Source organism: Colletes latitarsis, chromosome 3, assembly GCF_051014445.1.
Source record: "Colletes latitarsis isolate SP2378_abdomen chromosome 3, iyColLati1, whole genome shotgun sequence".
In the NCBI taxonomy this organism is placed as follows: Eukaryota; Metazoa; Arthropoda; class Insecta; order Hymenoptera; family Colletidae; genus Colletes; species Colletes latitarsis.
The window spans coordinates 41,074,306-41,101,341 of NC_135136.1; the positions used below are offsets into that span (position 1 = coordinate 41,074,306).

Here is a 27,036-nt window from a genome sequence, read left to right on the forward strand (position 1 = left end):
GTTTAAAGGCAATTTGAAGTGGACCGCGGAGGTTTCGTAAGCCTCCGTGCATCGAGGCTGTCCGTGTCTGACGTAGGTCGGATTAATCTACTGCGCCCATCGAACGTTCCAGGATCGAACGGAGGGCAACGCAACGAAGCGTTTAACCGCAGAGATTACCCGAAACGAGGTTTTCGCCTCCGGCGAATATGAAGCGACCGTCACGAGCAACCGTTTTCGAGGCGCTCGGAACAGGCCAGGTTCATACATATTTGCAATGTGCGGCCAAGATGGACGATATGCAATTGTATGCACGAAAGCATACGCGAACGATATCGCGGGGAGGATGAGGATAGATGTGCATACACAACGCGTGGGTAAATGCTTTATTGCGGGTCCGTGGATATCCTTGCACGGCCGTAGGAGCCCTGTCTATTGGTTGGAAGTATCCTGCAAGACATAACAGCGCGTACACTCGCGCCGAAACGCGCCACGATCGTAAATAAATGTGTGCACGAGGTGTGGAGTTCTAGGTGCACGTGAACGCGATGTCGAAGTTCCTCTCTTTGTGCTGGCGCCGAGGGGGGAAGTTCTTCGAGTTCGCTTCCATAAAACGCCCCAACTCCTGAACCCAGAAATGGAAGTTTGAGGCTCGGTATACGCTGTCTAAGGATTTCTATCGCGTCGAAAAAAAATCTGGAGATTGTCGTTCTCTAAATGTAACGATTTGAAACCGTTTCGAGCGTAACATTCTGTGTAGAAGTTAGTGGAAACGTTTTCAAGGATTCCGCTGGAACTCGTTGCCGGGATTGCGTTTCAATCTAGCGTTTCTTTCGCTCGAGGAGCAAAAATCGGCGTCGACACGAGTAAGCCGGTGTAGGATCGCGCGGGAAACAGGTACGCGAGCGTAACGCGCGCGTATCGCTGGCACAATACGCGGGAGGATCGAGGGCCTAGCGATACAAATGCATCAGTTTCACGGCTCGTCGGACAAGACAACGAGATTCATGCCCTCCTCATGCATGAATCAACAACCTTTTCCATATTTACATAACAACGGTTGATTCGCGATGTGCGCCGTGTACGCCGGTGGGAGGCGGTTGACAGATTGAGAGTATGGATAGGCTTTATTCTCCCGGAGCGGTCGTCCTTCGGAACGAAAGAGACCAGAGCGGAGCGGCTTGGAAGGGCAGCGAAACGGCAGAGGGAGAAGGAAACCATCGGTGGTGGAACGGAAACGACCGAACGAATAAAGAGATGGAAGAGAAAGGAGGGTATTCCTGAACCGTGATCTGAATATCGAGCGTCGAACGAATATGACGGGAACGTACCAGAGGTTGCTGCAAGCGAAATTCATCTCTTTTTTTTTTCACGTTCCCAACTTTTGCGCCACGATAGCGCGAGACGATCCTCCAGCGTCCGTTGTGCCACGGAGGAAGCAGACTTTCGCAATGCAGTGGCGCAGAAATGTATTACACAACATTTCCGTAGCTGGTCAAACAAATTTATTAAACAATAGAAACGAATTTTTAAGAAAAATCAACAGGGGGTGGCGAAAAAAAAAATTTTAAATGGTTTTGAAAAAATTATTTTTGGTTCCGGGGGTCAATTACAAGCATTTTTGGTCAATACACATACCCCAGAATTCCTACGCACTTTCGAGAAAAAAATTCGTTATCAGTAAATGTTCCCCGTAATCACAACTCCCGAACGGATCGATGGATTTTAATGTTTCAAAATGCAAACGACGCGTACTTTGGTAACAAATATATAGAAATTGAGTCCATAAAAATCTCAATAACAGAATCCTTCTTCCTATCGCTGGTACCAACAACACAGAATAGTACCAAAATAAATTTTTGAGGCACGGAGGCAAAAATTGGGACTCTTTGCCATCGCAGCCCCGGTTCGAAAGTTCGATTGGAAACGCAAGGTCCGAGCGGAATAAGCTCCGGGTTCTCGGGTGGTTCTGGGGCTTTATCTTGATTAACGCGGGACGTGAAATCGGCCGGCGGCAGAGGAGCCGGGAATTACAAGGCGCGAGGGCAGAAGAGTTGGTCTATTCCGTTGGTTTGGCCAGTGGGAAACGCAGACCACCGCCGTCGGGGTGTCGGTCGATACAGAAAGTCTCGCGTGGACACGCGAATAGCGAGGCTCAGCTGTCGCAAGCGGAGCGAGCGTTACGTATGCACGGGGAGGAAGCACTGCTTCATGCAACGTGCTACGTTGCAGAGGCGTGGCGATGAGTTACGTCCTCTCAGGTCGCCGGAGAGCCTTTGGCTTCTGCGACTGCTAACCACGGTCCACCGGGAAGAATTCGGGAACCTCGGGGACTATTCGTCACGACCACTGAACGCGTGTGCAAGATCCGGTGAATGTACGCCGTGGAACGGGTTGGCTCGGCTACTCGAGAGATAAACGACGCTGGACGTCTTGTTTCGCGCGAAAGAAACTTTCCGAACTTTCGTCGCGACAATCTTTTTCCAGGCATTTAGCATAGAAATTTTATTCGTAGATCTTCGAGGCCTCGAGATCCTTTCGTTTAACGGCCACCGAAGTCGTCATTATTTAACCGCCAATAAACATCGAAAGGTATAATAGGATAAAATACACTTTACAAGACAAAGTATCGCCAAATAAATCGTCCGTTCGGACGGGTGAAACAAATCAGTACCGACCAGTAGCCGGACGTGTCCGTGTCGGACACGGGCGTGAAGATTAAGGGGTTGAAGGCTCCGACGCGTTGTATAAATTAGACACCCGGTAAACACAACGCTATATCAAATGGACGCCATTTCTTTCATCCCCGATGGGTCTCGTTCCTTCGTTCTTTCGTCCGTGACCGTTTCGAGCGATGCATCATGATCGTGGTCTCCGAGGAGACGCGAACAGCACTCCCATTGGTGATCGACGACACGTAACGCAAACAAAATACAAGCCAGTTTATTATTTTCCGATAGTCGGCAGCTGGGAACGTTAACCAAGAGACTGGGAGAGCTGGGACACCGCGAGAGTCGGTGGCTTCTCGAAGGACGAGGAGGATGAAGTAATCCTCGTTATGGAACCGGTACGCGTGTGCTCCGTGGCTCCGCGCGCGCCGTCCACGTGAACGCTCCGGTGCGTAATTTCTAAATACGATGTTTCCATAAACGGGGAAAGGATCGACAGGCACGCATAGACATTATCGGGCCGATCCAATTAAGCTAGATTAATCGGGCCGTCGATCAACCGATCCCACCGTTCGAAAATCGTGACAAAGAACAGAGAAGGATGTCTCTCGCGGGCCAATGTTTCCATTGATACTCCGTCTTTAAAAGGGGAACTAAACGAGGAATTATTATTATAAAGTGACTGTTCGGTACGATTAAAATAGGAATGCAAAGTAGAGAGTCGAGAGCTCGAGTACAACGACCCAGCGCGTTTGTTGGTGCAAGTTGACGGTGCACAGGCGATATTTTATCACGGCCCCACCGGCCAATATTCGTCTCCGGGTATCCTCGGAGGAGCAGGTTGATATATCGCGGCTTTTCGGTGCGAGTACCGCGCGGCGGCTTCGTGCGAGCAACCGCGCGCATCCGGCCGGCCGCGGAAGACGCTCGCCGCTACCGCGAACACGGCTCGCGATCATAAATAGCGCGCCATATTTCCTGCTCCGGGGCAGGAGTAAAAAATACGTTTCTCACGCGACAAGGGGGCGCGCAGGACGCAATTAAATAAAGGATAATTATAACCGCGAGACGGCGGACACGCCGGGGGGTTCTTCCGCGAACGACGAGACATCAACGGCCGCGATTGCGTTAGAGATCGCCGCCTCGTTGATCCAAAATTTACGTTATAAATTCTATCGCGGTACAGGGGAGGGACGATAAGTTTCGTACCAGGTATCAGTGTGTCATCGGGGTTCTAACGAACCCGGCTGCAACCGGGAAAATAGCTTCGAGGGCCCAGGTTCTTAATAATTTTTCATCCTCCTTCGTATAATTTCGTCCCAGGGGGGGACCACACACGGTTGTGTTCTCGTACCCGGTAATTATACTCGATTGCACGCACGCTGCGGCTCAAAACTACGGGAACGCTCTTTTTATCGTTAATTAATTTCACCAGATTTTTGTATTTCACTTTGCATTGTATTCTACCAATTTTCTGAAAATATTTGCTCTCCGGAGAAACAATCGGAAGATCCCACGGTAAGAGAACGAGCGCGCGATTCGACCTAGGAAGAGAGTCCCCCAGCTGTTCGTGCCGCGCGCTTGGCCAACGTCCCCGACGATCTACGACGTCCGAAGTGGCCGCCTCTAAAGCGATCCCGTTACATTCAGTTACTCGCGCTGGATCCGCGCGAAAAAAATCACTCGCAGATGGAATGCTCGTATCCGGGATCTTGCCTTATCAGTCGGCGGCCCGACTCGCGGCTGCGTGAGATTCTCGCGAATGCGAAAAACGGCCACGGTCGGTGTAAACGTTCCCTAAGGTCCCTCCTGGTCGCGCTCTGCCTCGATCCTCCGGCGTATTCTCCGGTCGGGCATGGAAGGGAAGGCGTGACAAGACTGCAAAGTAAAAGGAACCAGGCATAGAGTCACCCGCGCAAGAGGGTGACATGCTGCCGAGCCGGTTACGGGCCGACTCTCAGTCCCAACCGATCGTCCAGGCAGGTGAACATAACCTAACTGCTAACAGAAACCCGCCGGACCGTTCAGCGCGCGCGTTCGCTTTCTCTCTTTCTATCTTTCTCCCCGCAACCAGTCGACCGATTGCCGGTCCCTGTGTACGGTACACTTACGCCTTTACACGATACACGTGTGCCTTAGCTCGCGAATAATCTCGCCGCTGATACACTGTCCTACGCGAGGATGCGGTTAATATTCGTCCCTCGCTCGCTCCGCGGACAGGTGGACGCGGTCCCGATGTACCCTGCGTCCTCCCAGGGACTATATACGCGCGTGCACCACGGGTCTGGTTATTAGAACGTTGCTGAAAGAATGATCTACGAACGACGAGATGTAATTGGCCTGGTACTACTCGGACCGGGTGTTGTTAATGTTGATAGCAAGCGTTCAAACAGGTGGACGCGTTCAGAACCTACTTTGCATCTTGCCCGGGCTGCCCGACACGCGCCTACCATGCTCTTCCTCCGGTTATTAGAACATTGCCAAGGGGATGATCTACGTTGGACGGGATGTAATCGACCTGGTATTACCTGGACCAAGGCGCCAACGTTGCTACGCCTCGGTCCAGCGACCACCCAAGAAAATCATTTTTCTACGTGAATAACAATTCCGAGAATTATTTTTAACTCGCGTGAGATAATTGTACACAATGAGTTCGACAACAGGAGGCTCGGAACAAGGAGTAATTAGGGTAGTCTTTTAATAGATCCCGAACAGTTGGAGCGTACCGTGCTGAAGAAACAATGTATCAAAAGGCCAAACACAATCGGCCGCCTGGACGACGTGTCGACACGGTTGATAGCAAGTTTGACGATGTTAACCGAGAAACTACGGGCCAGCGTAATTAGGGCGTAGCTGATAGTCCTGACAAATTGCTCTGGAATTCCGACTTTCGGCAACCGCTGAACGTAGTTCCATTTCCACGCTTCTGCGATCGATGCTATCTAAACACAGTATAGGGCAAAATGATAGATTATTTAATCTCCGAAGCTCCGAGTATTCGATGTACGCAAGGTACAAAATTGAATACTTTTGGGGCGAACGATGCACGCTTTGTCGCGTACCGTATGCGGGAAGAAGGACGCAACGAGTAACGGAGTTCGAAGAGCGAGTAATTAGAGTACAGCTGGCGAGTGTTGACAAACGGCTGGCCAGATCGAGCGACGCGTTCGACAAAGCGCCCAGGTGGCCGTGGTGGCGCAACACCGTTGCCCTTGCCAGTTTCACGAGCGCAGAGAACTTCTCGGCTCCGGATTCCTAACCCAGAGCATGCGGTATCGGCGACGGCGAACGGTGCCAGTGAGTTCTGGCAAGGAATTCGCGGAAACGGTAAAAGTGGCTCGATCGCTCGCAGGCAGGTTCACCCCGGTCGGTCGTCTCCTGTTGGCAACGGGCGTCCTCGCAGTGGCAAGGCAACGCGTGCAAATTAAACGCGTCGTGAATCACGAAGCGGCCACCGGTAAGCTGCTCCGGTGAGCGAATCGGCTCGTAATCTGCCCGTGAACGCGGCACGCGCGACACCGTCTGATGGGATTTTAATCGTACCGGTGGCGAACGGCGAACTTTCTCGCCCGGATTCTTTTTCCCGGGTGGAAATCCGCGCGGACAAACCGGCGACGACGACGCGCGCCGGACGCTACGGTCTCGCGACCTAGAAAATCCCTTTAGCTGGAACAACCGGCCGCGGCTCTCGTCATCCATTCTGATTTATGCCGGCTGGATCCTCGTGATCCCCGTGGCCCGATTGGCCATGGAGCGGGCCGCGATAGGCCAATGCGTCCGCAGATTAGCAAGAGCGCCGGGATCCTGACCGCCGAGAATAACCGACAACGGAGAACCCGTCGCGTGTCCCGGATCCTACGCGACCGCGTTATACGCGGGGACATTAAATATCGATGCTACCATTTTCAAGGTACGCTCGACAAGAATTGCAACAGTCCTCATCCTCGTAGTGTAATTTATCTTATAACGATATCCTAGTTCTTAAAATTTGCAAAACGTACCTCTGTAAAGTGATAAATATGGACTCTTCGTAACACTCGGGCTTCTATTGTTCGTTAGAGCTTCGTCGAATTCTCCAATATGATATTCGTCGCCTTCACTATCAGCTCCTGTGAATCTTCTTTATTTTCTGACGATTGTTCCTTCGTCTTAGACATCGTGACGTTATGGAATAATTGCAAAACGTTATAACACGTTCAAATAATGGTTATCTAACTTTGGACATAGCCTAGAATACGGCTTGAGTATCGAAAAGTACGTTCTCCGAGCCCTGTTCGTTTCGAATCGTCGAACGTAAACACAAGGTAGGGCGTGTCAAGGATTGAAGAAGCAAGCGTTTACGAGTAGGGTCCGAACAGGCCTGAACGTGCCTCAACGAATAATCCTCAAGGTGTAGCAAGAGGACAACAATGTTGTGATCCAAGAGCTCGAGAAAAATTACGTGTTCAACGAATAATCCACGAGGAATACCGGTGTTGTGATCGTCGAGTGTAAGGACTCGAAAGAAATGGCGTCGTCCGAGCGTCGAGGATCCACGGAGGACATTGTGCTCCCATATCGGCGGGGGCCACGTCACCGTTTGCTCCCGTTGAAACGGACGACGCACACGAAGACACGTGTTCAGTCACGGACAATTCTTGCACGCGTTACGCACCTTTAATTACCTACGGCTACGTGCGGCGCACGCTGGAATTTACCGCGCGAAGTGGCTGCGAAACTTCTTGCGAGTCTTCGGGTTCGCCGGGCGTTCTGGCCGCGTTGTTATCGCGTAACGAGGGCAACGATAATCGCGATGCAGGAAACGGTGTTCTTCTCGTACCTGACCCTCTTTCGACCGCTGGCGAAACAACAACCCCGGGGCGTTCTTCGTAATTTTATCACGCCCGCGACGCACGATAAATTTATTTATTTTATTTGTTCGACGGCTCCCTTCGCCGAACGAAAGAGGAAAACCTCGACCGAAGGTAATCTTAACTCGTAATCTAGCTCGAACAGGATTCTGTCAAGACGGGGGAAAAATAAATTTAATTTTTGTTTCGCGGGCCAAATGTCCCGGAATATTCAGTGAAAGTCGCGTCGTACGTGGATGGGAAATTCGTTCCTTTTATTTCAGACACGTTCGCGACCGATTGTCGAGCACGCTGGAAAGAGAAATTAGCAGGATGATAAAACCGGTGGATGAATGAATATTAAATTCTCGGCCGAAGGAACGCAAAACGCTAATGCAAAAGCAAACCGGAATGAATTACAACCGCGGTAGACGGAACGCGTACCATCACGGGCCGCGAAGCGTAAAAATCTCACGCATCTTAAAACACCGGCACGTATAATTGAATTAAGCAGATAATAAGTCATTCTACGTTACGAGCATCGTTTGCTAATCGGAGACGATCGTGCGCGCGCCTCTACCTTTGCGCGACGGTCAAACATTTCATAAATCTTCCTCGATCCGACGACGTATTTTACGACTCCGCGGATCTATCGGCTGCTATTAGCGAATCGTTTGGCTCTAACGCACGTTATTACAAGCCTGTGACACGAAGTCGCGTCCGCGATCGGGTGAAATCTTCCTCGATTTCGCATTAGAGGTTTGAACGAGGGAAAGGATCGGTGTTTAAAATTGCCGCTTCGCCGCCATTGTCGGTGCGTTCGTTCGGAAAGTGAGTCACACTTTCGGTAAAAATGGTAAACTTTTAAAAGTTCTGGAGGAATATTAGTAGCACCGATTCAGGAATGGACTATTTTACGGGCTGTACGTTTCAATTTAAATTTCCTTTCTTGCAAGCGTGGCGATAGGAGAAAAAGGAGGACGTAGACACGGTGACCAGGATGTTTGACCTCCGCGGAACGTTCGGGCCAAGCGGAAGAATTTTGGCGGACCATTCCGGCGGCCGTTACGTCGCGGGGTAAAAAATTTCGCAAGCGGAACTCTCGGGCAGAGTAGCCCGGAGAGTAGAAAGGTGGGTATATAGGGAGCAGGTTCTCACGCGAGGCGAAAGAGACAAACGGAGAGGGGAAGATGGCGGCCGCCAAAGTCGCGAACCGGTTGGTCTGTCTCTCTAGATTCTCCTAAGCTCGCGCTGCGTTCCAGTAACCGCGAGCCTAACTTCGATCGGATAGTTACGGTAGCGGGTTTCGCTGGACGGCGTTCTGCCGTATAACGTTCCGTACGTCGAGCGTCGGTTCGAGGAGGCAACGCGCGTTAATTCCTCGAGCGACGGCGCTCCTGTTACGTTGCAGAATCGTTCAAGAATTTCCATTTTTTTCCACGTGAGTCGGAGAGTGGACTTTATCGTTCCGTCGCGACGCGTTGATCCGGCCTCTGGTGCACGGTTTAGATTTTACCGGATTCTCGGGGGGATACGGACCGCGTCCAGCCCCGGTATTCTTAATCCCAGGAATACCGTGGCCAAAGCCAGCCGCGAAAGCTAGACGCTTTGAGATCGTCGCGAGAGGTATAAGCACACACACACACACACGGTGGATGAACGAGAGAAAGAGAGAGATCAGTCTGTAAGCTCTCGGGGTACTTACAGCGTTGCAGTAGTGGTCCCATTGTGCCTCGACGACACAAGTCCCCTCTCTGCTTTCCGGCAGACTTTGCCGCCCCGTTCCCCGCCGCAGTCTCGACGAGCTGACACACTGCTGCTCACACGTACACAGACACGGCAAGCAGCGCCATCAGGAAACACCGGCGTGGCCCACGTTCCGAGGGAACCGCGTTCCTCGAACGCGAGAGGATTTTGGGCGAGCCGCGCGGAACGCGACGACAACGCATCGGCACTAGACAAACGCCGGAGACCGTCTATGGTGATCGAGGGAGCCGCGGCCGAGAGCCTTGTAGAGCGGCCATAATGCACTGCGGCGGCACAGAAAGGAATAGGTCAGCACGAGGCTTCAACCGGTGACCACTCCCCCTTGGTACCCCTCGCTCATCCACCGAGCGATCACGCTCACTTTACACCTACACCCGGCTCTGCCTATCCCCACCTACTCCTTTCGTTCACCTGCACCACGGTTCAGCCCTTTTTTCGCCTATCAAGCCCCACTCGCCATTATTATCAATTCCGGAGCCAGCTACCACGGACCCTCTGTTCGTGTCGTCCTTCGAATCTATCGACTTGGCCCAAAAGTAGCGTCAGAATTCTCGAACACTACGTTTTTTAATACTATCGACCTTCTATTTTTGTTGGTAACGAGTCATAGTCCTTAACAAAACAAAATTCGTCGTTCGAAAACATTGAATAGCGTCAGGACGCGACTTTTACTTCCCCACTAGGTTACCTCCGCGTTTCAAGGACAGAAATACTGGCCTAACGGGCTTGCGCGAAGAAATGCGAGAAAGAGGGATAGCCAAGCGACATAGTAGGGACAGTCGATGACCTTGGGCGGCTAGTTAGTTTTATTCAAACTATAGGTGGTCGGTTTCTCCGCCTTTACAGCGTTCCATACCCTTGTATCTGGTCTTCTCGTAAATAGTGCGAGCAAATTTCTTTTTCTTCGGGGTTCGATATTGTTTTAGTGACTATTTATAGAATAATGACGGTAAAAAAATTGTTTCGTTCGACCCTTTTGGAAAAGAAACAGATATTTGAATAGCTCGTGGAACGACCTGATATAACCTATCACTTTCACTTCTGCATTGGCAGTCTTATAATTGGTGACTGTTAAAGGTGGATACGCCGTCGCCAATTTGCATCAAACAAGTTACGAGGAAGTTTATTGAAGTTCAGCGTTTGCTCCCTTCGATGAAATTTTCCAACGGACGCCAATATGGCGTAGTCTTCCAAGTTTTACAAGGAACTTTCGACGGGTCCGTTATTGGGGCTTTCGAGTGCAAAAGGTTAAAATTCTTGCGATTATTAACCGTCGCGGAGGAAGGCTTTCGAGCGAATACACCGCTTCAAACGAGAAAGGCCATGCATGCATGTTTCAGATAATGAAGAGAAACCGAGAAAGCCTTCTTTCGCTCTGACCTGACCGTAGTCATGCGTGCGAAAAACGCAACCGAAGAATATGCATAGCGATGCGACTAAACGGAACGCAATATACGAATTTAGCGCGATTTGGATCGCTAGGGGTTAAATTCGGAGCAAAGCGTTCGACTCTTTTTGCATCTCGAGGATTACGCTATCGAAGGGTAATGGCACCGACGGCCTCGACTAGAAAGGAAGATAAAAACACGATCGCAAGTAGGCGCTACGACATCCGTATCGCGCTTTACGCTCTCCCAGCTTGCGACATACGCGAGCGCGTTTCAGAAATGCAAAACACACGTGCGCGGCGTACGAGTCCGCGACGGCGTGCATCGATCGAGAAAACTCGGGCTACATATTCAATTTTCACTCTGTATCCAAGGTTCCGATAACGACTGACGCGTGGAAAACGTATGAAACGGTCCGATTCGCGATTCCAGGCGAAAGAAACGGAGCGATCGGCCGATTGTCTTCCGGTGGCAGATAACAGCGGGGTTGGCGGGCTCGGTCGCGTTGCGAAACGACATTCCTACAACCGCCTGGGAGACGCGAATCGATAAAATCTGCAGAATTTACGGTAAATCGCGCTTAACAACGGGAACGCTTCATAAGACGGGGAACTAACCAGCCTCGAGTGCCGTTACGCGTTTTGATTCGTCGAAATTTTATTTTTCTCCGAATAATTGGTTTCCGAACGAGTGTCGCGAGATTCCTTATCGCTTATCCCTTGACCAATTATGATAAATACAGCGCATTCGCGTGCTTTTCATATCCGTGAGTCGGATATAAACGTCCCCCTTTCGTTGGGGTAGTTTTTATCCATCTCGAAGGAACAGGTATTCGAAATACGCTTCCTCGTCTGGCCTGAAATTCCGCGAGCAGTTTTTCCCGGGGCCCCGTACATTTTGCATCTTCGTGTCTTTGTTACGGCGCAATAAAGACGTTAAATAAACAAAGAATAGGAACAAATAAATATTGTCATTGGGCCGATAATCGCGGCGACGTGCGCACCGAGGCCGGAGGCGAGCGTCGCGTTCGTTTTGTCGTACAAACCCGATATAAATCACTTTCAACCGAAGCAAGTGCAACGACTGTGGACGAGAGAGAGAGAGAGAGGGTAGATGGCTGAAAGGTGTCTTTGACGTTGGAGAGATGGGAGCAACGACGAGTCGAACGCGTAACTCGGTAAGCCTGAAATCGTTTGAACGGTGGCCATTGTTGTCGGCGGCTAGACGAGGCGGGCAAGGATGCGCGTTTGTGCCCCCGTGGAAACGTTTAATTAATTTCCGAGACAATCGGCGCTCCTCAAAAGTCGGACAACTTAACTCCGCGAGGAGCAACAGCTGTGCGCGCCGTAAACGTATGCGCGCCGGCGAAAGAACAACGAGAAGAAGGAAGACCGTCAGAACCAGTTTCATCTCTTAAACGCTTAATTAAGGTGGTTCGAGAGAGAGTGAAACCGGGGGGATACGTGAATCCGAGTGACGCGAGCCCAGGGGGACGAAGAAGAAGAAGATCCCTCCCGGTTCCAGAGAGGGACGGATATCGATATGGCGTTCGCGCACACGCGTACGAACACCAACGCGTTATCCCGTGTAGGTGTAAGCGCCGTAGTTACGCCGAACCGCCGCCGTCTTCCACCAGTCCAGTCCGCGCATTTCGATTTATCGTTAACAGCTCTATCGCATGCGTGGCCCCGCGAACCAGTTTCTCGTTTTATCATGGTCACTCGCCGCGGCTCCACGTAACCGGGTAGCGGAGTAATTATTGTAAGGGGGCATATACGTACGTACAGAACGCTCGGGAATTACTCACTCGCGACAATAACGAGATCGCGCTCCGCGGAAACCGTTGAATCGAACGCTTCTGAGACCGTTAAGCGCGCCAGACTTTAAATTGTTTTTCGACGGCGGGTTTAATCGCCGCGCCGAACGCGTCCATCGCGACCGACCGACAGTGAACGACGATCTTCCCGCTTTTTTACCCCCGCGAGATTGCCGAACGTACAATTTTAGATTCGTTCGCGGAGCCTGGCAAACTTTATTCGCCAATGACAAATCAGTTTCGATCCGAAATGAAACTATTTTCGTATCATTTTTTTGATTCGAAAAAGTCCTTTGATGGATGTGTAATTTGCAAATGGAACGTAAGTTTAATCGTACCGATAACTGGTTAGCTGAGTCGGTCTGCCAGAAGAATGAATATCCAATCATATGCGTGGAGACACTAGTGCCGCCCCCGTACACGCCCGCGATATCTAAAATTAGTTTGAGATTTAGGAAGAACGTCGTCTATCGACAGATGCAATATTTCGATTCGCAGACACGTAACTGATAAACGAGTCTGTTTAGCGAATCAGATATATTTTGACTTTGCCACGGGGCTAGGCCAGCGTTTTGATCGTTTCAAAATGTCGCTGCGGCACGTCCCAGAGGCGGCGCGTATTCGTTCCTCCGATTGGTCCAGCAGCTTTTGCCCGCGACTTTTAAAATCCGGTGATAGCAGTGTGAAAAAAGTAAGTCGAAAGTATCGACTAACTTTTTCGTTCGGTAAGAAACTGCGTTATTCAAAAGTGTACCAAATCCAGACCAAACATAAATAGCGGCGGCTTATCAGGTAGATTGAACTAAGCAGACTGTGGCTAATTACGTGCACGCGTACTTGGCGAATATTTAAATTCGCTTTCACCAAAACGGAGCTACACGTAAAAAGAATGTTATCGCGCACTTTTAACCCGATCGTTTCCTTTTCGATCGTACCACGATTTTGGAAACACTCCGCGCGATAAATTAACAATGTAATTTTGAAAAGTTACTTCGCGCATTCGACCGGTTCGTCTTCGAACGATTGTTTTTTTTCTCGTTTGCGAGGTCTGTCGCGGGACACCCTGTATGCAGAATATTATATACGTAATGGGAATACCATAATTAGAACCGGGTTAAGCGAACGCTAACCGCTATCCTCCTTATCGGAGTCTCCCTCATCGGATAAGCTGTTCCAGGGGATTCCCATAAACAGTAACACCTGCCAAGCACATAGGAAACGTTCCGGTGTGCGCGCCGTACATGCAACTGCAAACCCGAAGGCGTAAACACTGCTTTATTTCTTATAAGTTAATTCCGTCGCTTCTTCTGGCCGCTTTTTTTCTCCCTTTCTCGCGGGTATCCGCATAATTTACCCGTTCCTAATGGAGAAAAATGATCCTCGCCCGAAGTCTCCGAACGACCGTATATAAGATCGTGCGATTTAACGATCATTATCGGTTTTTATGACTCAATGAACGTCGAATATGAAGTGCTCGTTCAAACCCATCCATTAATCGTTCGTTACGGAAATATTACACGACGAAAATCCGTTCTACGTTGAATTGTACTCGGTCATTGACTTCTGGATATTAAAAATATATAATTCTGACAACTGTGAAAGAAACTTGGGGCTTTGAAGACGAGGCGGTAAAGTTCAAGTAGAATCGACGATCACGAACGTGATTAATAGATACGCGAGGAACAGTTTGCATAGAAGAGACGAATGTGATCGTAAACTCGCTGTGGGAGAATCTAATTATATGGTATTTATCAACGTTGACAGAGACCTTATTCATTTTTACGACAACGTGACGTCGATTATGACACAGTTTTAGAAACGTTAACGAAGACGTTCGAGACCTTTACAATCCCTCGATAAGAAACAATCGAAACAACTTTGCGTCGACACCCACTTCTCCAACTTGGAACTTTCCAAACTCTCCCTCGATCGCACTTTACCGCGCCACTCGACTGCTCCGCGATTCATAACTCGTTCGCCAGAGCCACGCATCTGCGCGGCTATAGTAATTAAGGAGATCGTCCAATCGGGCCTCAAACAGCGTCAGGCGGCCACCGACGGTACCCGCGACTCCACCTGTTCGAAAACCCGTCCAGGCCTCGTCCATGGTTAAAAATCTTATATGCTTCGATAATTCGATAATTTTATAAATCACACGTTAGTTTTTTGGGGGACCCTGGACTTTCCGTGAGCCTCGGTGTTTTCGAGTTCTGGCACATCTTCAGTCGCGAGCACACCGATCGCAGGGAGCGTCGCGATGTATATCAAGCAGTTTTACGGAGCGAGCGAAGCGTTCGAATAATTATTCGCGAGAGAACCGAGGCACAGGTGTTCGAGGCGTCTCATGTTAATCGTACGGATGCGAAGACCCGTCGTCGTGCGCTACGAGAGCCACGGCAACGTATGCAAAACGCATTTCCACGGTAGCTCGTGCGCATACGCATCGGGGTTTCACGCAACAGAAGATCCAACGATAAAAATTTCCACGCGAGCCACGCACCTACCTGGCCATTTCGACTTCTCGTCGTGCGTGGACGCTATCAATGGAACAATTATAATTAAGCGCAGCGTTCCGTTGCGCGATTCGACTTTCAAAACGGGTATCGGGAAGTTCGAGCGCGGTGCGTTTCCTAATCGGCGACGATCTGTGCGGGTGCACCTTGGCTCCGCTAACGAACCGCTAATTATTAATGCCCAACAAATTGTTTTGTTTACATCTCGGTAATTTATCGCGCGTCCGTGGTGAGCGATGCGCGTTTTAATTGCTCGCTGTTAAATTGTTCGCGATCGTATCCGTGCGGACCTCCCGACGTACTTTCAACTGATATTTGGAACCCGTGCGTTCTTTATTCTACGAAAAAGATACATTAATTTTCGTAACGGTATGCAATTAATCGGACGCGCTCTGTTTGCCACGGTATTTATTAATATAATGCGTAAATGGTACACGGTCGGCGAAAGAAATGTTAATCTTGCGTAAGACGGTGCTACGAGCGTTTTTTAACTTCCAAAACTATATCGTCGATCGGACGTGAAGAGCATATTCTCGAAGAAATGTTTAAAAAGTCGGGCAACGGTGATCGAGAACAGAATGGCGAAACGAAAATGCATCGCGACAAACCACGTTGGTCCAAACATAACTCAAATTCGGAGCATCCTAGCCGTATATTTCCGCGGTGAAAAATATCGGAGAACGCGGGAACATGAATGCTCGCAATGGTCGGAAAACTGGTCGTCTATAGAAAAGTTGGCGAAAAAGTTGAAGGTAGAACCAACAACGATGGATCGTATTTCCGTGTGCCAACATTGCCAGAATATTCGCCAAAAATTAATCGCGGAACATGTTACTGTACTCTACGTTGAAGGAACGATGGAACACGATAGTGCCATGATATGGGGGTATCTTACGAAACAGGTGCGATTGCATCGAATTATTTTCGCCCCAGCACGATGGGGATCCAATGCACGTAGTAAAGCCAGTATAAAAATGAGTGTAAAATGAAAATATCGTAATACAATTCGATAGAGAAAAAATGTGAATATTGCAAGGTAGAAAATGTACAGGACGCGTGTGTGGAATAAGCGTAAGAGGATGAGTGGTGTGGTTGGGGAGGATGGTGGTTCGCGAGGATCGAGCGCGAAGCAAGTCATACGGCGAGGCCGGCTATTAAGAATCTCCGTGTAGCTAAGAATCGTCGGCGACACCTTGAGTATATTCCGCGGTGTACGATGTAATCTCTGTGTGCCATCGCGACAACCCCGGCTTAAACTAGGCACCGTGTAGCCGATGTCCGGTGCCTCGTACGGTGTTCCCTCTCTCGTTCTCCTTTTCTCGTTCGTTTCGCTCGCTAAAGGGAGTGACATCATCAGCCACCTATGTCCACCTCGCGCCCATCCGGCAGTCCGGGCACGTACGTTTCGGACAAAAGGAGCATTAAAACAAAAATATTGTCCGTCCGGAGTTGAACTTATAAATCAAACGACGCCCAACAAACGGAATCGCCGGGTTCTTCGTTGTTGCCCGTCCATTATCGTCCCCGGCGTGTTCTTCTGACTATCCCCTCCCACCGTCCGTGGGCCCCGTAGAACGAGGAGGACGGCCGAGGGGACTTTTCATATCCGAGCCCTCCACCCCCGTTTAGCGTTGAATTTATAAATAATGCTCTTAACGAACGAGCTGACCGATCGTTGTCATAATTCAACCGGCAAACGAGAGTGGTTTCTTCGTGTCTTATCCGTTCCCGAGTCGAATTCATTAATCGATCACGGCCTCGCGATACACGACTCTTACTCCACGGTTCTCGCGGCTAGCTACCCGTCGGTCTTCGACTCCATCGTCGTTTTGCTCCCGCTGTCGTCCGTATTCTTTCCGCCCGCGACCGTAAATCATCGACGCGAGACGCGCGCTTAATCGTTTTAGCGTAAACGTCGCCCGTACCGATCGCCAGCATCGGTGATTTACGATTTACTCGCGAACTGGACGTTAAGCTTTTCCGAACGATCCACCGGGACGTTGGATTACTCGCTCTCGTCCGTCGTTCGTCAAATCAATATACAGCTACGTCCTTCAGCCCCGAGACAAATGTTGTCCCTCAGGTAGGGACGAACCGTGAGCGCGTAATCACCGTTCCTAAACCAAACAACGTCGGAGCAGACCCGTCAGGGGGTGGAGGACAAAATCTGTCTCAGCCTGCATTCGAGCGACAAATGCAGCGCTAATTTGTATTCCCTTCGCGATCGAACGCTTCGAAATATTCTCTCGCTGTAATCACAGTGTTTACAAATTCCTACGAATGCACCTGCGAGACCAGTCTACGCGTAGCCAAGCTTATGGCGACCCAATTAACGGAATCTAAAGTCTAGCAGCCTCGTTAGCAAAAGAGTGAACTTTTGCTCGGGTTCGACGAGTTCGTTTAACCTCTCAACGATCAGGGCCACGATACCAAAACTTCCGACTGAGATGTCTCAGAGACGTAGCTACGTTTTGTGACCCTAACTGACATCTTCGAGGATCTCATTCGTAGGTTTAATTGAAACTAAAATTATCAACTTCCCAGTTACTTGTTTATGTAAGCAGAAGGATAGTATAACAGTTGTGTACCCTATCTCTTACTTATGCGGGCGACAGGTGAAAAATTTAGTGTCCGTTGGAGACACGGATGTGGTCGTCAAGGGGTTAAACGCTGCATTAACGGAGCACTGATCTGCCATAGTTCTAGCCTTTGTGGAAACGTTTTATAGTTCGCGACGGTGGAAATCGTGACCGCGGAGGAACGCGACCGGACGTCGAGTCGAGGGAAGAGCTTCTGGAAACTACGAAGCCGGTGACCTTCGAGCGCAAAAAGGTCGAATCGTTGTACCGTTACGGGCCTGCGAGCGGCTGTCCGTTTTGACGTTTTTTTCCGTTCTCGTTACGACTGGTCGAATTTATGGCAACGGTCCGTGGTTAAGGTCGTCTCCGAGCATTAGCTCGGCCAGGTAGGGCGCAAGGTGCACAGGTGACGCGATCGCGCTCGACCTTGCTCCAAAAACATTTTCACACCCTCGCTCCTACCCCCGTGGACGGTTTGCCCCCGGTCGTTCTCTCCACGCAGCCTTCGCCACGGAGTTTACGTCCGAACCGTGCGCTTCCTCGGCCACAAAGGAATCCATTGTACTTTCAAACGAAGCGATTTAAATATTTTTTGCTATGGTTAAGGTCACTCGTAGGCGACACGGTTTCAGGCTGATCCGTGAAGAATCTCGCCGATTTCAAGGTGGAACGAAACGCTGGTCCGGAGGGGGGGGGGGGAATAGTTTTGGCGTAAAAAATCGCGTCGCGGAAACCGTTCCCCCGTGTTTACGCGCCGGGTTGCAGTTTTTGAGCCGCCGGAGCGCGTTCCCTCGGATTTATGTCCTCTAATTCGGGATTTATTCCCGTGAATGCTGCATGAGCGCGGAAAATTGCTAGCGCTCGATCGGCCCGAGAACGCGTTTCAATTATTAACCGGCGCGTACGGTGGATTGTAAATTGCCGCGAACGAAACGACGTTGTCTCCGCGAACACGCTCGAAGACGGATACTTTCGACACCGGGAACGGAAGAGATAATTCGCGCCTAATTGCGGCCCGGTTCGACGGGATTCCGCGGCCTGACGGAAGGGGACGTCCGAACGATTTCGGAACCGATCGAAACCCGACGGATCGGCGAATCTGTCGCCCCCCGTCGGATAAATATCGCGGATACAACCCCGGCGCCCCGGCCGAGGAGTTGAAAACTGCTTCGAAAATTAATAGTCGGCCATTAATTCGAAATAGCTACTCCGCCTCGTGTGATACATTCGCGGTTTAACTACCCGATCGTTAATTTACTTACTTTATGTAACGGGCTGGCGAGGCCCGTGAGCATATTTCTTACTTGAAATTATATCAACCGGCAAAGAGGCTGGAGGCTGCTTGTCAACCCAGAAGTATGCGCCGGCCGCGTTACATTTATCGGCGTAGCGAACAAAATATTCAAAAGTATATTTAGCCGCGCGCGATAAATCTGAAATATCGCCCGCGGGCCGACGGAAAACGCGGTCTACGCGACTCTCTGTAGCTATTTCGTGGTACACGGTGGCGGTTACATTGTGATTCGGGTGTTGCCAGCGGCGCCGAGGCGCACGTGCTGCGATCCGACGGCAGCCATGACGCCCAGGTGTCTCCGTTCCCGCCTTTACATGGACCAAATTCTCGAACGAAATCGCGTGAAAAAGATACCCTCCATGTATTTCGCTTCCGTAATTTTTCGTACGAGTATTTCTAGTCTTCTCGATAACGTGAAACGGAGTACACGAACCCTGGATGCGTCAACAGTTTGACTTTTAGACGAAGAATCGTATTGAGCAAAATGGAAATGTACCTTTGCTAGATATCGCGCGAAACCAGCTATAAATCAACAGAATCTTCCGCAACAGTGCTCGTCGATAAGAAACGAAATGACTGCCATCACTGTTCTCTGAAATCAACGCAGATGTCAGCCAACTTAAAAAGGCGAATAGGCGAAGAAGTGGTGCAAGTTAGCCATCTGTTACAACTTATCCCATTTGACGGTAAGCACTTTAAATTTCTTACTGTTCTCATAAATTTGACCACATTATGCCTGTGTAGCTGTTTTGGCTGGTACGATTTACGACGGAGATAGATTCGTCTCTGCCGCCTTGTTTACATGATCCTTGCAAGAATGTTTCAATCGTTAGACTGTATCTAAATCTTTCTCTACTCCCTGACCTCGTTAATAAATATTAAGCACTCTTTCTCTACGTGTTCCTTGGGTGGCTAACCAGAAAATGTCCATTCAAATACTGTTGCATCGATGGTATCTGATACACCAGCTTGCAATAGTATTATATTCGTGATTATCCTAGCGAGACAATATTGAAAAGTGTTCGATATAACGATTTTTATACCGTTTGCGCAATATTCTGCGAATGACGACCGAAGTCGACGCTGTACCCTCGGGCTGTTTTACAAATAACGATTAAAGCTGGTGTTAGTAGCGAAAGGGATAAGCGACCAGCAGAAAAAGACTTGTTTATTCGTAAGAAAACATGAAAGACGCTTTAAAAGTAGTTGCAAGAGGAATGTTACTACCACGAGCAACGAAGACATTTAACGTTCCACGAATGGGACTTGGCTACCATTTTAACCACGGAAACTTCGTTTGGGACACTGGATTACACACTTAGGATTAATTGGATTTCCAGTTACTAGACTGCAACTTTCGTACGGCGTTCGTAGAGTAATAAAACAGTCGGAAAGAGATACTCCGTTCAAAAATGGAGGCTCGGTGTGACAGCGGTATGCGGGATTTTTGAAACGATATCCAGAAATACTAGTTGGAAATAGCAAAGATCGACTACAAATTGTGTGGCGGTGATTTATTGAATCGTCGTCGAACAAGATAAACAAATACAATAAAATTCGAGTCGGAGGTTTCGCAATTTTTGAGGTTGGGTGAGGCCCTTGTCCCGTTCTTTCGCCTGTAGAAAATTAGTTTTCGAAGAAGGGCATTTAATCACGCGTGATTTAGGGGGACGTCGGAATCGAACAGCGCAGAATTCAAATTACAAGTCACGGTTGAAAGGATTATTATTTGGTCCGATAATTAAGAGCGCGTGCAAGTAGCGCCATTCGGTACGCTCCAGATGATATAGCGTATCCGCGTTTGAGTTATCGAATTCAATAGGAATACGCGAATTCTCCGCGCCCGACCGGAAGATTGGACGAATTTATGCGGGCAATGCGCTCCGTGCACCCCCTTCTTCCCCCTCCTTCTTCCATTTAAAAATACTATCTAGGCGGCCATTTATCAGGCTTAACTGTGTCTTGGAGCCGTTACTTTTTATTGAATAACGTATAACACCTGCGAAAACACTTGATTCACGGTTCGGCGATATATATCGCTGCGGTATTAAATTCGAGAAAATTTAGGAAGATACGCAGCGAACGGTGGACTTAAAACGTCTCCGATGGACGATGAACGAAGGAAAACACAGATTCGCCGCTTGTCCAATCAAACAACTGTTCGCACGTGATACTTTATAATCGAGTTTCGCGCGCGCTACTCAAACAAGGGGGGGTTCCTAAGTCCTAAAGTTAGATAGGAAAGTCCGCGACCTTCGTAAGAACCAAAAGAGCGGGGGAGCGATCGCTGACCGAGGGGGTGTAATCTGTAATCTTTGGAGCGGCGCTCACGGATCTCTGATAAGGCGGATTCGCGCAATCTCTCGGCGAGAGGTGATCCGAGAGGTCGCGAGGCCCTTCATCATCCCAGGCCGGGTTTGTTAAGTTTTGGGCATCACTTATCTCGCCGCGCCGCGGGCGACCGGTCTTCTTTAAGGGTTGGAACGAGGGAAAAACGTGTGCACGCGGTTGTGGTGGTCTGCGCGCGTTCCCGGGGAACCAAGGACGATCTTGAACGTAAATGGAACTCGAAGAGAGAGCGGGAGGGTGGCGGGAAGGTTGTTCGGAAAGGGAGGAAAGCCCGCTGGCTCGTGGTAAGGTGTTGCAGGAGAGCCGGGAACAGGGTTGGAGGACCCGGTAGGTGGGCGAGGAGGGCGCCGAGAGGGCAAGAGGCATCGGGTGACGTCGCGACGCCCCGGGCTCTCCGAGCAAGTTCTCGAAAGTGTCGGCTAAACTGATATGAGAAATGGTCGCTCCGTGCTGCCCGTAGGGGATGAAGGAACCCGACTATACCTATTCGTTACACGGTCGGGAAACGTTCAGGCACCTCGTGCGTTTCCAACCCTCGTTGCTCGATACGATATTCGCGGCAATACAGACCCGACCGACCGAGTTACCATCTTGCGCTTCTGCTAACGTTATCGCGTCGATTTATTGCGACGCTCGTCCTTGACGGCACGCGAACCTCTCGGTACCTACGGTATATACTCGTCACGGGGAACAACAGGGGGGGTCCCTTTGTCTCGAAACTTATCGAACCGCGCTCCTGTTCGCCCGTTCTGCGATTCCGCTGGAGGAAAGGCGAACAGCACCGCCGGGACGCGCGAAAAAGTACCGTCACTTTGACAAACTAATTACGTCCGCGTGTACGGGGGCTGGGTGCAATCATCCCCCGTTGCTCCGGCGGGGCGGTATACATTTTAACGGAGTCGAATTAATTCGAGGCTGCAACGTTAACTCAGTTACGAGTACTGTTCGAGTTGCAATCCCTGTGTGGCGAAATTTTACTACAGAGTTCGCGGAGAACAGGCTACCAAGACTGCTCGTAATCTAGTAATGTTTAATCGTATTAACCCCCCGACGGTGTCTTGCGCTTCACAGTTGCAAATTCTGTTGAAACCTATCGTCAAAATCGAAATACATTGGTCAGTGTCCGTCGGCAAACCTGGACCGACGACCAGGCTCGTTCCACCCTTAAGGGATGCTGCAGAGACTCCGAAAGGGGTTTCGGAGCGTTCGAGCGGGAAGAGGACGAAGAAGAAAGTCTAAAGAGGGTTTGCTGGAGGGGGCAAAGGAACGCTTATCACCGGCTGCAGCCGCACCGACCGTCGGATCCTTATTTATGGTCCCCGTCAGGCGTCGGTGCGGTACACACCACCTATTTTACCCTCGGGCCACGCGATACCGAACTCACTTTATTTTCGGTCCGGTTTTCCCTCCTTTCCCCGAGAAAATCGAAGGTGGCCGTTGACCGCGATCGATGTGGGAAAATAATGCATCGACGAGAACCCGACTCTAATCTCCTCTGTCGCGGATCGAGGGGACTTTGAGGCGCCTGATGAGCGGGTTATCTATTCTAACGGCTCGCGAGTCTCCAGATTAAAACATTAAACTCCGAACGCGAACCGTTAACGCGGTCAAGAAGAGCGCGGGGCTGTTAGGTTCGACTCGACGATTATTTACCATTTGGCACGAGTCCTGAGAGCGTTCGCGAATTCCACGGCAGATAGACGCCTAGTACATTTATCGCGGTGCGTTATTATGCCGTGGCGCGATGCGTTGCAAGCGTATCGCGTCCGGTCGGTTATAGTTCTTCATTAACGCCGGCCGTAAAACACCCGTTTGACAGAACGAGATACACGGAAAATTGATGCACGCTGCCCCCAGACCGAGATTAATTCCGTAATTGATATCTGTACGGTACGGCGCGAGCGTGCGCGCGTACGAAAAGAAATATTGTTACGTTTATCGTCGATCGCGGGGAGAGAACTGCTTCGTGGCTCACGCGAACCACGTGCACGCGTTTATCCTCTCGGCGGCGAGGGTCGCGCGGATCGTGTCGCGGCGAACGCAAGATACGGGAGAGGATCCCGCGATTTTCGTTGCGAGACCGTAGTCGAACCGGTCGTCACACTTGGCGCGACGTCTTCGATCATCGGAGCATGTGCACTGGCTGGACGTTTTGGCGGGAGGGAATTTTCCGAGACGACAACGACGGACGGTCGTTGGAATCGGTACGGAGAGCGGACAGAACGCGCGCAGGGGCCGATCGTTAAAAGATCGTCGACGATTCGCGAGGAATAAAAGTGGAGGATGGACTTACCGTAACGGCCGGTGGGTTGATTCAACGAAAGCAGAGCGCCGGTTGCGGAAGGGTAGTCCGCGCCCGTTTCTTGCAGCTCATGATAGCGGTCTTTCAGACCGTGATCGGTTGTCGCATCCGGAAGTCCGGTGAGGGCTGGACTGGTCCGGAACGTCGCGGAGTCCGCCGGAATCGGTTCTCGCCGGCTGGGCCGGTTGCGTGGCGTTTGGGATCGAGGCGAGGGAGACCGTTCCGCGCGCGGAGGAACGATTTCCCGACCGATACGCGTCCCCGTTACGGTTCTGCCGCGTGAAATAAAAATAGGAGGAGGCCACGATCGTGAGACTTCCCGCGAGGGAACGACACACGGTATCGGTGGCTACGGAACGGATTAGAGCCGCGACAAGTCGGTGGGCTCTGATCCACCTCCTCGCGTGTTTCGCGGAAGGCTCGCTTCGACGTCGGACGCTCGCTCGGGTGACGCTCTCTCGCGGGCCAAAGCAAACTTGTCGGATGGCAATACGTGAGTTAAATGTTCACCGCGGATGGTTTACGGCCCGATAGTCCCCACCTCGTACCGCCACGCGGCGCTGCCTTCGTTCTCTCTCTCCTCCATGCCTCTTCCTCGCTCCTTCGCGTTTCCGTCCCGCTTCAACCACCGAGGAGCTTCCCCTGGCTCTCTCTTTCTTGCCCCGACGCCCGCTCCGTCTCTCCTCCTCGCACGGGCATTCTCTCGACCGCTCTCCGGGGCACGCTCGATCTCGCTCGGTTCCACGGTCCCTCTCGCCTCTCCTCTCGCCGCGTGCCCCGTCCCGGCTGTCCTGCGGCCAGTGCAAAGGCGGGGAATCCGGACCGAGGGAGCGAGAGAATTAGCGACAGAGAGAACACCGAGCCAGGACGGAGAGCAAACGATCCCGGGGAAGCGCGATCAAGACGGAGACGAACGATCCACGCAAACACATGCCCGACCGCACACGGACGAGACGAGGATTTATATGCAAGGGCGTTGTTAATGGCGGGAGGGGGCACGGCGTAGGGAATAGGCCTGTTGTCTCTTTCTCCATCCGTCTTGCTCTTTCCCGCGCCGGGTATCCCCCTAACCTCGTTCCTCTTCCTGCGACTATCGGTCGCGTCTTCGTCGTTCTTGGTCTATCCTTATTTACGAGAATCCCGTCGGTGTCTTCGTTCCACGATCGGTCGACGTTTCGTTCTATTTAAGGCCGCGGGTTCGACGTCTCTGTCTCCTCTCCCTACCACGTTCGCGTTCTCTTCTCCTCTCGCTCTTTCGCGGGCACACTGGCGAGCTCGGAGCGCTCACGAGGATGGCCACGGTGACGTAACGGAGCACGTGACTACGCGCGGGCCAATGGAACGCGACCGGTTTGAATCTCGCGGGCACCGGAGACCCCACCTAGTGGCCCACCTTCAGGCTTGGTTATCATCGCATGCACATGCAGGATTGAGCCATTACCTGGTGCTTGGCGTTATAGGTATAATTATATAGCGTCGCGATACACATCGAGTAATGGTGATTTGTGGCCGCTCCTCCGCACACATGCTCGATTCTCTGTGCAACCACGTGGTGGCCGCACCGCGTACCCTCTATGCTCACTCCCCCTCTCTCTCTCTCGCTCACTCTCTCTCGCTCTCTCTTTCTCGCCGCTACCGGAGTCGCGAGTCTGCCTCTGCGCGAATTATCGACGCGCAAGGAGTATGCGAATTTAATTACTCCCTTATCTCTTGCGGCTTTCCTGTTTTCACGCAGACGCTCGCGTCGCGTAACCTTCTTTTTCTGCGTTGCTCTTCCTTTTCGACGGCCTCTTTTCTTTTCTTTTGATTGCACGGATCTCCCGGGCGAGCATCGAGAGATAAATGGAGATTTGTTAATCGAGAAACTAACGGGTTTCCTTCGAACGAGGGTAACACCGTCCGATAGCTCGTCAGATTTCACAAATTGAACACGTGGTTCGATCCGCTCATCCACTTTTTCCCGTACACCGGTTAAACACGACCTTGCGATACCGCGGCGGACGCTGACAAGCGTGGGCGGAACATTTCGCTATCGAGAATGTCACCAAACTTGTAAAACTACGTGACATCACGTTATGTTTTCAATATTCAATGAAAATCAATCGATCAGATAAAAATGAAGATGCCTGATCGTAAAGTGTGGAGTGGAAATAGTAAATTTCTTGAAATGCCATCTAACCGTTTATAAAATGAGATGACTATCGAGTAGGCTTGTAGCATGGCAGTGATGCGGATAAAAAGCGATAAATTTAGTATTGCGTGACACATGGTCGCGTCGAAAACCGTAACACTTCGAAACTCGTGTTTAGAGTGGTTGAGATAAACAGTGTGAATTGAAATATTTCGAATGCTATGCATCATAGTAACCTGTTTGTTATTCGCGTGTACAGATGTTCCCCTAAAAATTATCCGAAAAGAAACAAGACGGAGATAATATCCTAAGAATCTTTAAGAAATTGGGGATGCGAGATTAGGCTTGTAACAGCATCTACTCCTACCTCGCCTCGATGCGCAGTTTACGCAATAAAGACGTAACTACAAAATAACTAAAGAAAAAAGTGGTACTTTAGAAACCGACAGACGTGATTTATAGGACCGGTTGCTTAACTTATACCGTTTACAGCGTGTTATAAAGTGGCTTATAACGAATTAATTTGTTCTTGGTAAAAATTTTAACATGTAATAACAGGTGCCTTGGGGGCCAAGCTATAATTTCCGATATTAATTTGCGTGCAAATTAGTATTAAGTAGGAACTATAAAACAAAATGTCCGGAGTGGTCCTATGTTCGCGGCCCCATGGCGTAAAATTCATTAAATTAGCAAGACTATTCGTCTTGATCGCAAAACGTACGAAGCCTAAATAGAAAATTATGATACATCGATAGCATAAATGGACCTTTGTTCGTTAGCAATAAAAAATGAACGCGTAACGAAACATGGCTTCGCCCGCGCAACGGTGGCGTTCTTGGAGTCGTCATCGGTGGACGCGGCGGCAATTTCATCGAAAATTCTTTTCATTAGAGGGAAGCACGGCCGCTGAAAGTTGGTTCGGCGGGCCGGGGGCGATAACTCAGAAAGTCAATTCGTACGTCGTCGCATTAATTCGAATTCGCCGGGAGAATGAACTCGCCGCGAAATTGTGTTTCGCCACGCGGCCAATTCCACTTCTGGCAAATTTAAATCGAGCCTCAACCTACTCGCCGGGGCGAATTTAGAGGCGGAGGTGCACGCCGTGCCCTCGCTCGATGGTCGCTCGCTCGCGCGGGCATACATCATCCGCGTACGTTCGTTCGTCAGCGTTGCTGAAGAATTTAAAGCGGCCGACGTCTCCCGTCCTCTCGATTCGGCAATGAACAATTTCGAAGAAGATACCGTTATTATGGCGCATGACGCTACGAATGGTATCGACAAGCCCGATATATTGGACGATAAATAATGTTCGCGACGTAAAATCAATGAATCGTAGCCCGGGTCTCCTTTCTGTTTCGCGTGTTTGTTTTGCCGGACAATATTAGCTCCGAAAAAGTCCGCAAAAACACGCAAACACGCG

At 50.4% G+C, this 27,036-nt stretch overlaps 1 protein-coding gene across 2 annotated transcripts in view; it reads right to left on the bottom strand.

Annotated features, from left to right (window-relative positions):
- Positions 1-23,960, bottom strand: part of Antp (homeotic protein antennapedia) — a 151,440-nt gene extending 127,480 nt beyond the window's left edge. Inside the window, exon 1 of one of the 2 annotated variants that reach the window (XM_076762249.1) lies at positions 23,477-23,960. The gene's annotated coding sequence lies outside the window, so the exon portion shown is untranslated. Of the gene's footprint in view, positions 1-5,374; positions 5,486-23,476 lie in introns of those variants that run through there. The other variant, XM_076762252.1, reaches the window with a different exon arrangement.
- Positions 23,961-27,036: the final 3,076 nt, after the last annotated feature.